This window comes from Macaca fascicularis, chromosome 9, assembly GCF_037993035.2.
Source record: "Macaca fascicularis isolate 582-1 chromosome 9, T2T-MFA8v1.1".
NCBI classification, from domain to species: domain Eukaryota; kingdom Metazoa; phylum Chordata; class Mammalia; order Primates; family Cercopithecidae; genus Macaca; species Macaca fascicularis.
This window is the reverse complement of record NC_088383.1, coordinates 131,143,598-131,157,746: the sequence shown is the minus strand read 5'-3', so window position 1 is coordinate 131,157,746 and position 14,149 is coordinate 131,143,598. Positions and strand designations below refer to the sequence as shown.

General features: G+C 50.2%; 1 protein-coding gene and 1 long non-coding RNA gene across 32 annotated transcripts in view; one reads left to right on the top strand and one right to left on the bottom strand.

The window, feature by feature from the left end:
* TACC2 (transforming acidic coiled-coil containing protein 2) overlaps positions 1-14,149 on the bottom strand; it is a 258,699-nt gene that overhangs the window by 92,851 nt on the left and 151,699 nt on the right. The gene's annotated exons all lie outside the window — the stretch shown is intronic.
* Positions 5,334-13,769, top strand: LOC135965202 (uncharacterized). 2 transcript variants are annotated; one of them, XR_010578112.1, is made up of 2 exons: positions 5,334-5,677; positions 13,525-13,769. It is a non-coding gene; the product is annotated as an uncharacterized lncRNA (long non-coding RNA). The 2 variants fall into 2 exon arrangements; XR_012418243.1 differs by lacking the exon at positions 13,525-13,769 and adding an exon at positions 6,634-9,322.

The window sequence follows — 14,149 nt, the reverse complement described above, 5'->3', positions numbered from 1 at the left end:
AAATGCTTGTGCCTCCCTCCCAGATTCATGTGTTGAGGCCCTAATCCCTAGGGGGATGGTATTTGGAGGTGAGGCTTTTGGGAGGTAATTAGAATTAGATTACGTCATAAGGGTGCCCTCGAGATGAGATTATACCTGTATAAAAAGAGAAAGACACACAAGACCCCCCCTCCCAACCCTCCTTCTCTGCTGTGTGAGGCAAGAAGGTGGCCATCTGCAAGCCAGGAAGAGAGCCTTCCTCAGGAGCCCAACCATGCCGGCACCCTGACCTCAGACATCCAGCCTCCAGAACTGGAAGAAATCAATGTGTTCTATTTAAGCCACCCAGGGAACCCCACCACTCCTAAGCATGGCCCTAATGAGACCCTGAACTCAGCCCCTGGTGGCCTTTAGACCACAGTCCACATATTCTAGGCCCCCGAAGGTCATAGCCTGCTTAGACAGGCTCCACTGCAAACCTTCCTACTGAAGTCCCCAATGACACCCTAGAAACCTGGATAAATCAAGGAATGCATCCATCATTTCTAAAAAGCAGTTCAACATATATTAATGCACCTATTGTGTGCCTGGCCTATAAGTGGAAACCAGCTTATTCTCACAGTACTTAGTGACACCTACCAGAAAAAGCAGCAAACCTGACAAATCCCTGTAGCCAAAAGATAAACCATGTCATGCAGCCTCTTCAGTCCCACAGAGGTTCAAGGGACTGAGCCATGGTCAGAAACTGTGAGTAGTTTGAGACCCCTCTGATACCCCAAGAAAAACAAACGTGAGTGGCTCCACCTTTGCCTCTGGCCTCAGGGAGTCTCCAGTTGCCATAGCAGCGAGACTCTCCAAACACTACCAATGGACCCCGAGCTGCTAATTAGCCCGAGCACACACACTCAGGAAAGTAGGTCAGATCACAGAGAAACCCATCTGGAGGAGCTAAGAATGTAAACACAGATGGAGAACGGGGCTCCTCCAAGCCCTGGGTCTTCACCACCACCCACTACACCATGGTGGGGAGTGGAGGGAGGCTGGACAAAACCCCAGCAACTTCTCTTCAGGGAACCAAGCTTGAGACCGGCTCTGGGCTGTCTCTGAGAGTATTATCTTGTTACTCCACCTGAGGCCCCGCGCATCCAGCCCCACGTCACACAACTCTGCACCCAGTAGTGCCTGAACGCCTGAGCCCTGCACCGAGCTAGGCACGCTCACTGCCTTGCCGAAAATTCGAAGAGCTGGGAAGCTGTGTGGCCTCAATGCAGCACCCACACATCAACATGAGCAGGGTACCTGTGAGCAGGGACAGAGCCTGGGCTCAGGCAAGAATGGCGCGGTGCCGGGCTTTCTCTACCCAGGTGTCACAGTCCCGGGATGGACGCTCTTTCCTGGGCTTTGGGGACACGCTTCCACATCACTCAGTCTTGTTCCAAAGGTTGTCCACTGCCTTTGCAAAAAATTCCCCATTCAACCTCCTGGCTTTGATTCGGCATTGGAGCATGGCCAGGTCCTCACCGTGGCCTCACCGCTGAGGAGCTGCCCCCTCCTCAACTTCTCCATCTCTCTCCGTTCCTCCAGAAAATCACATCCCAGCTCTCCCAACTCCCCGGAGGGGTCTGCTCCCTGCCAGCCCCCAGACTTTTCTTCCCATTCCCTCGGCTGCCTGCACATCGATGCCTTGGTGCTTTCTTGCCTTGTTAGAGTCTCAGGTGTGTCTGTGTCTTGTGTCTCTGCTCTCCAGCCATGCAGGGTGCCCCAAACACAGCCAGAGCCCATAAACACATGCTGCACGAGACCTCAGAGGACGGGGAGAAGGTCCTGGCAAAACTCTGTCTTATGATGAATAGAGAAAAGGCAGAAGATGGTTGCGTTCGTTTATTTGCAGCGGTACAGATATTCTGTTAACCTCTTACAGGCCAGCATGAAATCTCACATGCTCACCTTTGGGAGTCTGAGTGGTTTCTTGGGCTTAAGCACAAGTTTCAGTGAAGCCCCATCTTTTCCAGAAGGTTCTCTTGTTCTCTCCTTGCAAAGGGCTGATCTATTTACAGCATCTCTTTCTACCACCTTCACCATATTTACACCTGGGACCTTTCAGAGTTCTTCACAAGCAAGGACAGCTCTACAGGCGAGTCTTCAGGGGGAAAAAACTGTCGATTCAGTTATGACAGAGGGAGAGGACTGGGAATTTTACTATTAGACCCAGGGAGGTAACCCAAATGTGCTAGAAAAGAAGACAGTAAAGAGAAATGAGACTCACTTTTGTTTTTTGGGTTTTTTTTGAGACAGAGTCATGCTCCGTCGCTCAGGCTGGAGTACAGTGGCGCAATCTCAGCTCACTGCAACCTCGGCCTTCTGGGTTCAAAAAATTCTCCTGCCTCAGCCTCCCAAGTAACTGGGACCAAAGGTGCATGCCACCACGCCCAGCTAATTTTTGTATTTTTTAGTAGAGATGGGGTTTCGCCATGTTGCCCAGGCTGGTCTTGAACTCCTGGCCTCAAGTGATCCGCCCGCCTCGGCCTCCCAAAGTGCTGGGATTGCAAGTGTGAGCCACCTGTAATCTCGCAGCCAGTTGAGATTCAGTTTTATTTTTAAATTAAGAATTCAGAATATATTTGTAATCTTTGATATCTATAGGAAGGAAGGAAGAAAGGAGGGAAGGAGGGAGGGAGGCCAGTCCGAAAATCTCAGGGCTATACAAAAGTTATTAACATTAAGAATTCTCATCACATATGAAAAAAAAAATCAGTAACACAAATACCATGTTCAAAAAGACTGAATTCTCAAAATCTTCCTTTCTTTATCAAATTAATTCAGCCCTCTTTTTCTTAAACACATCATTGCTGGCTTGATAGTTCCACTCTTTTGAGATGGAAATCGTAGGAGACACTCATGAGGTAGCTTTTGAGAGAATATACCCTACCTAATGTCAAAAAGGACTTAAGCTCACAATTCAAGAGAACAAAGAAAATACAGGAAGAAAAGGTGGGTAAAAGCCAGAGGGAGTGAGGTGAGCCTGGAAGTACTGACGTAAGCTCTTGCAGGAGTGGGGTAGGAGTCTGGCTCTAAGTTTCCCAACAGCCAAAGCAAAAAGGGCAACAACTATGACCAGTTACATGATTCACAAAATCCGACAGGTTAAAAAAACAAAAAAAAAGACCATCCCACGGATGAGCAGCTTCTGTTGTGACTTTCTGAACATGCATTCTCCCACAAGCCCTTCACCAGGTGACTGTACGTACATGATGGCTGATGCCTTCAACAATATCCTCCCACCAATACAATATTCTTCCATAGAGCTATGTCAGCAAGCACGGCAGGGGCTCCTCAGCTCTCCTGGCAATCAACAAAATCCAAAAACTACAAAGTTCCCAGGATGCGTTTCTAGTCCCCCTATCCTACACTAAGGGTCCCTACCACTCAAGTTTCCATGCTAACAAGGTTACATAAGAGAACACAAAGGGCAGCATTAGGACAACGTCATCAACAAAGTAACCATTTATAGACTTGATCCTCCCTCACATGCTCCTCCTGTCTTCACAAGTCTATTTTACTGTATTTTATTTGAGACAGGGTCTCACTCTGTCACCCAGGCTGGAGTACGATGGCGCAATCTCAGCTCACTGCAGCCTCGACCTCCTGGGCTCAAGCGATCCTCCCACCTTAGTCTCCTGAGTAGCTGGGACCACAGGCATGTGCCACCATGCCTGGCCAATTTTTTGTAATTTTTGTAGAGATGTGGTCTCACTATGTTGCTTAAGCTGGTCTCGAACTCCTGGGCTCAAGTGATCCACCCACCTTCTCCTCCCAAAGTGCTGGGACTACAGACGTGAGACACTGCACCCAGTCATGTCCTCACAAGTCTGGTCTTTGGCAGTCTCTTGCTGATTGAAGGAGCAAATATACAGTGCCAACAACCAGAAAGCAAAACTGCAAACCTGGAAGAAGGAGGAGGATGTCATGGAGTCAATTAAAGTGACACCAGAGAATTGCTCAAAACCTACCCAAAGCTATAAGAAAGGGCAGCTGGCACAGTCAGACCTGTGAGCAACTGAAGAAGAGAAACTCAGCCAGGATGAGGGCAGAAGGTGGCTTCAAAGAGAGAACGTGAAGATGAAAGAACCGAGAGAAGCCCTCGGAACTGTTTACGAAAGAGCGACCCTGTTGCTTAAGCTGAAGTGAGGTGTGAAGTGAAGAATATGCAGCATTGAAAATCTGGCAAACAAAAACAAAAACAAAAACAAAACATCTGCCCAAATCCTTTGTTCATTCTAAGCATTAACATGTGATTACCATTAAAATCTACATTTTGTTAAATATAAAATAGAATCATTTTCATAATTTTTCATTTCTTTTCAGAGTGAAGTCTTAAAAACGTTTTTTGTACTACTGGCTGGGCACGGTGGCTCACGCCTGTAATCCCAGCACTTTGGGAGGCCAAGGTGGGTAGATCACGAGGTCAGGAGATGGAGACCATCCTGGCTAACATGGTGAAACCCCGTCTCTACTAAAAATACAAAAAATTAGTCGGGCGAGGTGGCGGGCGCCTGTAGTCCCAGCTACTCGGGAGGCTGAGGCAGGAGAATGGCGTGAACCTGGGAGGCGGAGCTTGCAGTGAGCCGAGATCGCACCACTGTCCTCCAGCCTGGGTGACAGACAGACTCCATCTCAAAAACAAAACGAAAAAAAAGTTTTTCCCACTATTACCATAAAACTTTTGATTTATTAAGTGGACTCATTTTAAGTGGCCTTTCTCAGTTAACAGTTTCCTTCAGAAAACCAGATGTCCTTCCTGTAACTACCTTTATAAACTGGGTTTAAGATCACAGGCGAAAATCAAGAGGGTGGCCCACAGCAGACACGTGGCCAAATAAAATCTCAACCTCTAAAGTTCAGGCTGCTACTTCGAAGTAAAGCCCAGTTCCATTCTAAACCTGGGAAGATAGAGCCAACGCTCTCACCTAAGCCAGGTGACTGCATCTGTCTAGGATCAAAAACATAACCAGTGGTATACATCTTTCTTCTCGGGAAACTATTTCCAGGAAGAACAGAAAATTCAGTAAGCACCACAAAAATATTCTGGTTCTTGTTTAAAGAGGCTTAATATTGCATTTGGTTTGAATGCTGATGTGTTAATCCACTGAGTTCCTCTACAGTTTAAAGTCACTGGTTTTAGAGGCTACTTTGTACTAGGAATAAAAGGCCTTTTAAAGAAAACATTTGGGTGTAAACAGAGATGGGGTCTCCCAGCTGCCAAAATCAACAGCAAAGCTGGTTTCTGAGTCCAGACTGGAGAAGCAGGTTGGGAAGGGCGGATCTACGTCTCTGTGGTGGGAGGGGCTCCCCTCAGTGGCCCAGTGGTGGAGATGCTTCCAAGATGAACGTACAGAAAGCAAAGGCAGAACCTCCACGCCTCTCCGTCCTTCCCTCATTTTGAGCAGAGACAGCGGCTACCTGTGACTGCCCTGGGGTGAATTTGCAGCATCTGGGGTAAATTTCTTCCCACGCCTGCCGGCAGCAGTCGAGACAGACCTGGCATAGGGCTGCCCTACTTGTGAGCCAGGCAGCAAAAACCAGGCGCTGAGGATCAGAACTGCTGACTCAAGGCTCCATGAAGGAACAGAAATCCAGAAAGCCAGGACAGAAATAGCATCCATGAGCATCTATTGATAGCATAAAGTCCGTGGGCAGAGTAAGTGAATGAGCGTGTCCGCGTGGGTGGGTGTGTGTGCGCCTGCATGTGTGTTAGCAAGCCCTAAAAATATTTCCCTTTTTCCATAACCATCTGAGAGGCCCTGTCGGTATAATTCCCTCTACATCCTGCCTAACTGTGGCCAGCTGCAATTAATATATAATTGTGTCTGAAGATAAGAGATTGTTTTTCCTAAATTCTCAGATCTTTAGCAGTTGATGTGTACATGGGAAGAAAATCTTCCTGTGACAACAGACTGACCAAATTCCTGCTTCATCTTTGCTGAGCTGAGGAATTGTTGTGAGCGAGAACAGGACACAGGCATGACAAGGTTTTCTAATAGCTTGCAGAGGCTATTAGGCATCAGTTTGGCAAAAAATAAATGCATGGCATATTTACATATTTTTCTGCATCTCTTTAAACTATTACACCAGGAAGACACGAAGGGTTGCTACTTCGCATAAGCATTTCCCCTGTGCAGTGACTGCCTGCCTCGGAACCTACCTGTACCTATGATCTTAAACCCACTTTATACACACACCCATGCCCCAGTATGTGACGGCTCCTTTGTCCTAGCAGCAGCAAGTTTGGCTCCAAGAGGGAGCCTGGCCCGGCATCAGGCCCTTGGAAGCCCTCAATAACTATGGGGGCATGGAGAAATGGGTAGACAGAGCTGTACTTGCAGACACAGAGGAGAAAGGCAACCATCCAAACTGTTTCCAGCTGAGGCCAGGGCTGAAGGCAACTCAAGGAGGTCCTCCCTAGGATGAGCCCTTCCAGGGCTGCAAAGAGACCCCAGGTACCACATGCAGAGCCCAGAGCCGGTTCCCCAGTCTCCCTGACCTCAACAATCTCCCTAGCGGCGGATCTTGTTTGTTTTTGTGATTGGGGGGCCGGGGGGAGGAAGACAGGTTGGGTGCTCGGCAATAAGGTTTGAATTAAACTCTCTTCCTCAGACACTTAGGTCAAAAAGATGAATAGAAAGCAAGGGACATTTTTCACTCACTGGCATCCTTAAGCTGACCCTGACAAGTTATTAGGCCTCTGTGCTTCCGTTTTCTCATCTGTGCAATGAAAATAATAACAGTTCCTCTTCCATGACATGGAGGTTGCAAGGTTTAAATGAGATAATATGTGAAAAAGCCCGAGGTACTGCAGTGCCAGGCATACAACAAGTGCTCAATACATGTTTAGCTGTGGCTGCTGCTGTGGCTGTTTTGTGAAAAAAACAAGAAATCATGTTGGCCCAAGGAGGACTTGGTGTCCCTGCTTCACTGACTCTCACAGCATCTCTGAGACCCCAGGCCCGAGGTCTTCAATCAGGCAGAGGAGTTAGAGGCTGGAGGGCTCCCTGGAGGAGTCCACAGATATGAGAGGACCCAACCCAAATGGTTCCCGCCACAGCTTTGGCCTCAGAGCTTGGGACCTCAGCCAGTGTTCTGACTTTGCTGGGCTTCAGTTGTCCCATCTATAAAATGGGCACAGTAAGAATATCTCCCTGACAGGGCTGTTACACACATTAAATGAGATGAAATATGTATCGGGCCAGGCGCTATGGCTCATGCCTGTAATCCCAGCACTTTGGGAGGTGGGAGGACCACCTAATGTCAGGAGTTTGAGACCAGCTAGGCCAACATGGTGAAACTCTGTCTTTACTAAAAATACAAAACTGAGCCAGGCGTGGTGACCTACACCTGTAATCCCACCTACTCAAGATGCTGAGGCAGGAGAATCGCCTGAACCCAGGAGGCAGAGGCTGCAGTAAGCCGAGATCACACCACTGCACTCCAGCCTGGGAGACAGAGCAAGTGAGACTCCGTCTCAAAAAAAAAAAGAAAGAAATATATATCACATGCATGGCTCTCAGCGCCTGGCACATAGAAAGTACTCAATAAAGGCCAGATGTCATCACAAAAAGGAAGTAAGAAAACTACAGCCATTCTGTGATGCTCCAGGGAGAACCTGAAACCCAATCCCAGCCAGAGCCTATTACGTTGCTCTCCATCCTTTCTCCACAAGGTCCCAGCTCCCACCCTGAGTCCTGCCAAACAGCGCTGCAACAGTCAGTGTTCCGGCCACAGAGAGTGAGGATGCAGGATGGCTCAGCCCACTTCCCCAACTACGTCAGTCTGGACAGATGTCTCAGGCTGTGTTGGCAGAGGCACTGCAGGTACCACGTGCCAACCTCGGGACAAGCTGCCTCCTCTTGGAAATGAAGCAGGGACAATGCACCAGGGAATCATATCATCAAGTCAGCCATGTCAACACACGTTTATGGAATGGAATAGAGTATCACTGCAGCCCACCAAGTAAGGGACGTTCCACGTCAATCATGGACACACATGGGGTTAGTACGTGTGTACTGGCCACAATGTTAAGCTTCTCCCTGTGGTTTCAGCAAAGCCACTCTGGCCAGGCTGCAGGTCCTCCAACCTGGAAGACTTCCCCCTTTCATTTTTGTTTGCTTATTTCTTTTTGTTGTTGTTTGATCTTCCATCCCTCTTTAAGAAATCATTCTGATTTTGTTCATCGGCTTTCAGCCCCATTATCTAAACCCAAGAAAGGCAGGCAGGACCCTGTAATTCTTTCTGCAAAGCCAGGAAATGATGCTCAGTGAGATAGTATTTAGACAGAGATGGGAGCAGGGACACCAAGGTGGGGCACAAGGTGGGCAAGTCATCCCCAAAGAGCCACCATCCCTTGCCTCTTAGCCCAGGAGAATACTCCAAGGTCTCCATGTTTGGTGGAACCACATGGGGAATTACACCCCTTGCCCTGGGCCCCAGCGTTGGGCAGTAAGGGGAGGAAATGCTGGTGCCAAGCCCGAAGCCCTGGGCAACTTGTCCCACCGAGCCCCTGCCCAGCCACAGCCCAGCCTGGGAGTAGTCATCTCTGCAGTGTCACCCTCAGACATAGTGTGGCCCACGTTGCAGGGTCACCACTGTATCCCCAGCACCTGCCTGCAACCTTGCACAGAGCAAATGCTCAATCAATGTTGGTGAATGGATGAATGCAAGGCACAAAGACAGACCCAGGTCCCCTCCATCCCCATGGCCACTGCTTTAATTCAGGCCACCACTGTCTCCCACCTGGACCACAGTAACAACTTCCACAAGGCCCTCTGACCTCTGGCCTCTCCTGCACCCACCCTCCTCCTCACCACCAGAGGTATTTCCCCAAACTAAATTCCACCCTGACTCTTCCCTGCTTGAAAAGAGAAGACATGTTTCTTTGCACTTCTTGGGCACCAGCAAACTCCCCAGTCCAGCTGCAGGCCCCTCTAAATCCGAGGACTATGGCCACCTTGGTTGCTCACCCTGCTGCTCTGTCCGAGACTGCTGTACCTCCCTCCAGTCCCTTCAGTTCCTCCCTGACCTGTTGCCTGAATCTGCTGGGCCTCGCCACACCCCAAGCTTTGGCACATTTGGTTCCTCTTCCCTGAAGCACTTTTGCCCTTCTTTACTCTCAGCAAACACCTAGTCATGTTGTAAAACTCAGTGGTGATGCTGCCTCCTCTGGGAAGCCCTCCCAACTTCTCCAGGCAGAGTCAGGTGCTCCCTTCTCTTGAGGTCTTTTGTTCTCAGCTCTGTTGGAGAGTTTATCATGTTGTATTATGCTAAGTTTATCATGTTGTATTTTTCTGTTTCCAGAACAGCTGTCTGTCTGCTTCCTTTTCCCCATCACTGCTGAGAGCAGGGGGAATGTGAATTCAGTGCCTCCTACTTGTCAAACACTGAGCTACATTCTTCATGTATATTTACAACTCACAATAACCCCCAAGAGGTGGGTACCACTAGCCCCACCTTAAAGATGGGTAAACCAAGGCTCAGAGTAGTCAAGTAACTTATGCCACATCACACAGCTGGTAAATAGGCATGTCTTTCCAACTTCATGCTCCTTCCCCTGCGCCACATTCTGAATAGTCCGTGGCACAGAATCAACCGGGATGTATCTGCTGAGACGCTGGCTGGCAGGATCAAAAAATGCAAACAAAGGAGAAGAGAGGACCGAGGAATACTGCCTGACTCCACCCAGACTCCAGTGCTCAGCAGGGCCTTCTCCTGCCAGCCAAGTGTTAAAGAAACTGACTCATCAACAGGGGGCGGCACTCCGGCAAGGCGGAGTCCCGAGCCACACATGCTCGTACCATATCCCACCCCACCCCACCTCCCTGGGCCCTGCCTCCCTTGGTTTGGGGGTCTATTTCTCTACCTCCTTTGGGGCACTCTGTGACCGGCCGTCTCCTGGTCACCTCTCTTTCTGCACCTCCACTGGGTCTGAGGGCTCGAGAGTGCGCATTTGGCTTGGAAGGAACGCAGCCTCCTGGAGTGCAAGCACCTAAACCATCAAGTGGCAGCCGAGGGCCGTCCCTGGGCAGCCATGCTGGGGGAGGAGGGTGGGCTCCTGGCCTCAGCTGCCCCTATTCAGGGCAAGAAGGGACCCCACACTGCCTTGGAACCTTCCACCCAGCAGTGCTGAGCTGAGCGTGTCCAGCCGCGCTCTCAGACTCCTGCCCATATGTTCCTCCCTGAGCCCCACTTCGGGGCGGGATCCCCTTCCCAGCTGCTCTAGGGGCCGTGGGACTGCAGCCCAGATGGCGTCACAAGCTGAAGCTTTGCAGCTTCTCCCAGCTGTGCCCCCAGAGTAGGGCCAAGGAGCCCCGCTGCTGACGGCTCTCCTTCCCCTCCCCTACCAGAAGAAGGAAAAGAACTGCAGACCTGGGCCCACAGGACTGAGGAGGCCACAGTCTAACTGACGCCCTCTGCTCCTGCTCCTCAGGCTGAAGCCGGCCGGCGGGCCCAGCGCCCGCTCCGCTGCAGCTCACATTACGGAGACTGAGCAGGCGCCGGGATACCATCGATGCCCCCGCGCGTCTCACCGGCCGGTGACGTGGCTCCGGGTAGTTATGCTGTCTGCCCTGGACCCAGTGGGCCTTAGAAGCAAAAGAACAATGGAAACTCGACCTGCGTAACGAAGGAATGATGCCACGAAGGCCCAGTTTGGTCAGCACAGAATCTAATCCCCAGAGACCCTCAGCCCAACAACCCAGCCCCTTTCCCTCGTGAGGCCAAGAGGCTCATCCGCACCCCGCCTACAAAGCACAGTGCCGCGCCGGGGAGCGGGCTGGGAGCGGGCTGGCGAACTGGCTCCAGAGTGAAGATGCATCAGGTTTTCCAAAGGGCTGACTTCTCTAACTCGGGTGGAGGGAATGGGGAGGTTTCTGCCCTTCCCCTCCTGCGCAGGAAGAACTCTCGGGTCTTGGAGAAGTGTTGACAGAGGGAAGGGAGCAATTCGGGGCAGGCTGCCGAGGGCGGGTGGTGCCAGGAGTGTGGGGGCACCTCACAGGAAAGCCGGAAGGAAGAGCCAAGGCCGCAGCCGACACAGGCTGCAGCTCAGGGCAGCATTTTCTCAAGGGGTGTCTGCTGGGCCTCCTGCCCAGCACCAGGGATCCAGCTTCCTCCCTGCAAGAAGCTCAGCGGCTTCTCCCATCCCGTTTCTCCTGGGTCTATCCAGACAGCCCTTGGCCAGGTTTCCAAGTCACCAATTCCTAGGGGACAGCTGTCCGCAGTAGGGAGTGACAGGCCAACTCTGAACAGAGATGATGCTTGCGTGGGCTCACACGCACACCCACTCAGCTCATGTCCAACACAGCAGGCTCTTTGCCACAAGCCCCCAGAGGTCAGCTGTGGCTGCCTTGGTGAGGTTAGGGCTTTCAACTTGTATTCCTGCAAATTCTTATCATCAGACCCCTCGCCTGACTTCAGCCTCGTACTGCTCTCCAAAGAGCTGATAGCTCTGGAAAAGTCAGGGTGACCTGCTGACCCCACAAGGCCTCAGGCTACACTGGAGGGGAAAGGAAGGCCCATCAGAATCGTGGTCACTGCAGCAATGGTCTCCCTCCCAGGCAGGGTTGGGAGGCAGAGACTTGAAGCTCTCTCTCCTTCCCAGAACCTCGCTTTTCTCCCTAAGTCACATCTGTTTTCCCCAAGGCCTATAGCCTAATGATTACCAATCAGAGTGGGGGGAGGGGAGTGTGAAAACTCCTGGAGAAAAGCCATTTGCACTGGAAATGTGGGATTGTGTCATCGTTTCCACAGCAGCCGTGAGAAGCAGGAAGAGGCAGCAGGAAGTCACCCAGCATGTCTGCAAGAACAGAGCATCTGTCGATTCTGTAATAAGATGTGCCCTGGGCTTTCTTTGTCAATCCACCAGGTCTCACTGCCTCGCTGCTCCCCTCCAAGCCCAAAGAGAGAAGACAAAGCCACAGATGTGGTGGGCACTGCAGCTGCCTGTGCATAACACCCAGAAGGCACACTGGCTCCAACAGGAGATGCCTGGCTAGAGACGGGAACCCATGGAGGATGTATTTCCCAATCAAGAGTCCAACCAGGACCTCAAATTCTGACCCAGGGCTGGGCATGGTGGCTCACGCCTACAATCCCAGCAGTTTGGGAGGCTGAGGCGGTCGGATCACCTGAGGTCAGGAGTTCAAGACCAGCCTGGCCAACATGGTGAAACCCTATCTCTACTAAAAATACAAAAATTAGCCAGGTGTGGTGGCGGGTGCCTATAATCCCAGCTACTCAGCAGGCTGAGGCAGGAGAATTGCTTGAACCCGGCTGGCGGAAGTTGCAGTGAGAAGAGATCACGCCACTGCACTCTAGCCTGGGCTACAAGAGCGAAACTCCGCCTTAAAAAAAAAAAAAAAAAAAAAAAAAAAAAAAAAAAAAATTCTGGCTCAGGCTGGGTGAATAACGACTTCCATTTCAGTGAAATGAAATGTTCAAGCTAACATTTTTGAAACTTGCTTTGAAAACCTCCAGGAACTCATCCAAAGGGAAAAAAACACGGTTTATTGGATCCCTGGACCCAGGCCATGGCCCCATGGTTGAAAGCAGCTGTGGAGAGAGTTGAGGTGGAGATTACACTGAAGGTGATGGAACCACAGCTGTTAGGGAGCCCCAGGAAATGCGAGCCTCAATCCTAAAACCACTCCTGTCTTGGCAGGCAGCTAGCCAGGTCTTTAACAATGCAGATCCCATCATATCACTGGACTGCCTTGGGGCTTCTGGACGCTCTTAAAAGAAAGCCCACGGAGCCCATGACCAAAGCTGCTACAATCAGAGCAATGAAATAACGTAGTATTGGATTATAACCCAAAGAATAAAATGAATATCCAGGAATCCATGCAAATATAAATACATGATTGAATCAATTAATAAATGAAGGAGAAGAGACAAATCTCCTGCACAGAAAAACTCTAAATAACTCTGTAGATGTTCTGCCCTAACAGAGGAGGAGCGCAACTCTCCACCCTTTAAGTGTGCACATAGTGACTTCCTTCCACAGACTACAGCACTGAAAGGGGAGGAAAAAAGGAACTTGGTGGGGTGCAGTGGCTCACGCCTGTAATCCCAGCACTGTGGGAGGCCGTACAGCACTGTGGGAGGCCGAGGCAGGCGGATCACTTGAGGTCAGGAGTTTGAGACCAGCCTAGCCAACATGGTGAAACCTTGACTCCACTAAAAATACATTATCCAGGCGTGGTGGCGGGAGCCTGTAATCCCAGCTACTCAGGCGGCTGAGGCAGGAGAATCGCTTGAGCCTCTGGGGTGGAGGTTGCAGTGAATGAAGATTGTACCACTGCACTCCTGCCCGGGTGACAGAGTGAGACCCTGTCTCAGAAAAAAAAAGTAACTTTACAGTGGAGACACTCAACAAACATGACCTCAGCCAAGCAACTGAGGTCAATGTCAGCAGTGATATGTCATGTTGATGGTATGTACCCTTGATAGGATGTGATGAAAGTGACACTTGATCTCTGTTATTCCTCCCAAAATCCACAGGCCCAGTCCAATCATGAGAAAAGCATCAGACAAATTCCAATAGTGGGCATCTTACTAAATACCTGACCAGAACTCAAAACTTTCAAGGTCATCAAAAACAAGGCAAGTCTAAGAAGAAACTGCCACAGCCAAGAGGCACCCACAGAAACAAAATGGAAATGTGGTGTCCTGGATGGGATCCTGAAACAGAAAAAGGACATTAGGGAAAAACTAAGAAAACATGAATAAACTATTGTCTTAGTCCACTTTCTGTTGCTTATAGCAGAATACCTGAAACTGGATAACTTATAAAGAAAAGTAGTTGTTTTCTTACAGTTATGGAGTCTGAGAAGTCAAAGGTCAAGGGGCTGCATCTGGTGAGGGCCTTCTTGCTAGTGGGGCTCTACAGAGTCTGGAGGTGGTTCAGGGCATCCTATAACAAGGGGGCTGAGTACGCTAGCTCAGGTCTTTTTTCCTCTTCTTATAAAGCCACCAGTCCCATCCCCATGATAACTCAGCAATCCATTAATTCATGAATGGATTAACCCATTCATGAGTGCAGAGCCACATAAGCCAATCACCTCTTAAAGGCCTCACCTCTCAATACTGCCATATTGGGGGTTAAGTTTCAGCATGAGTTTTGGAA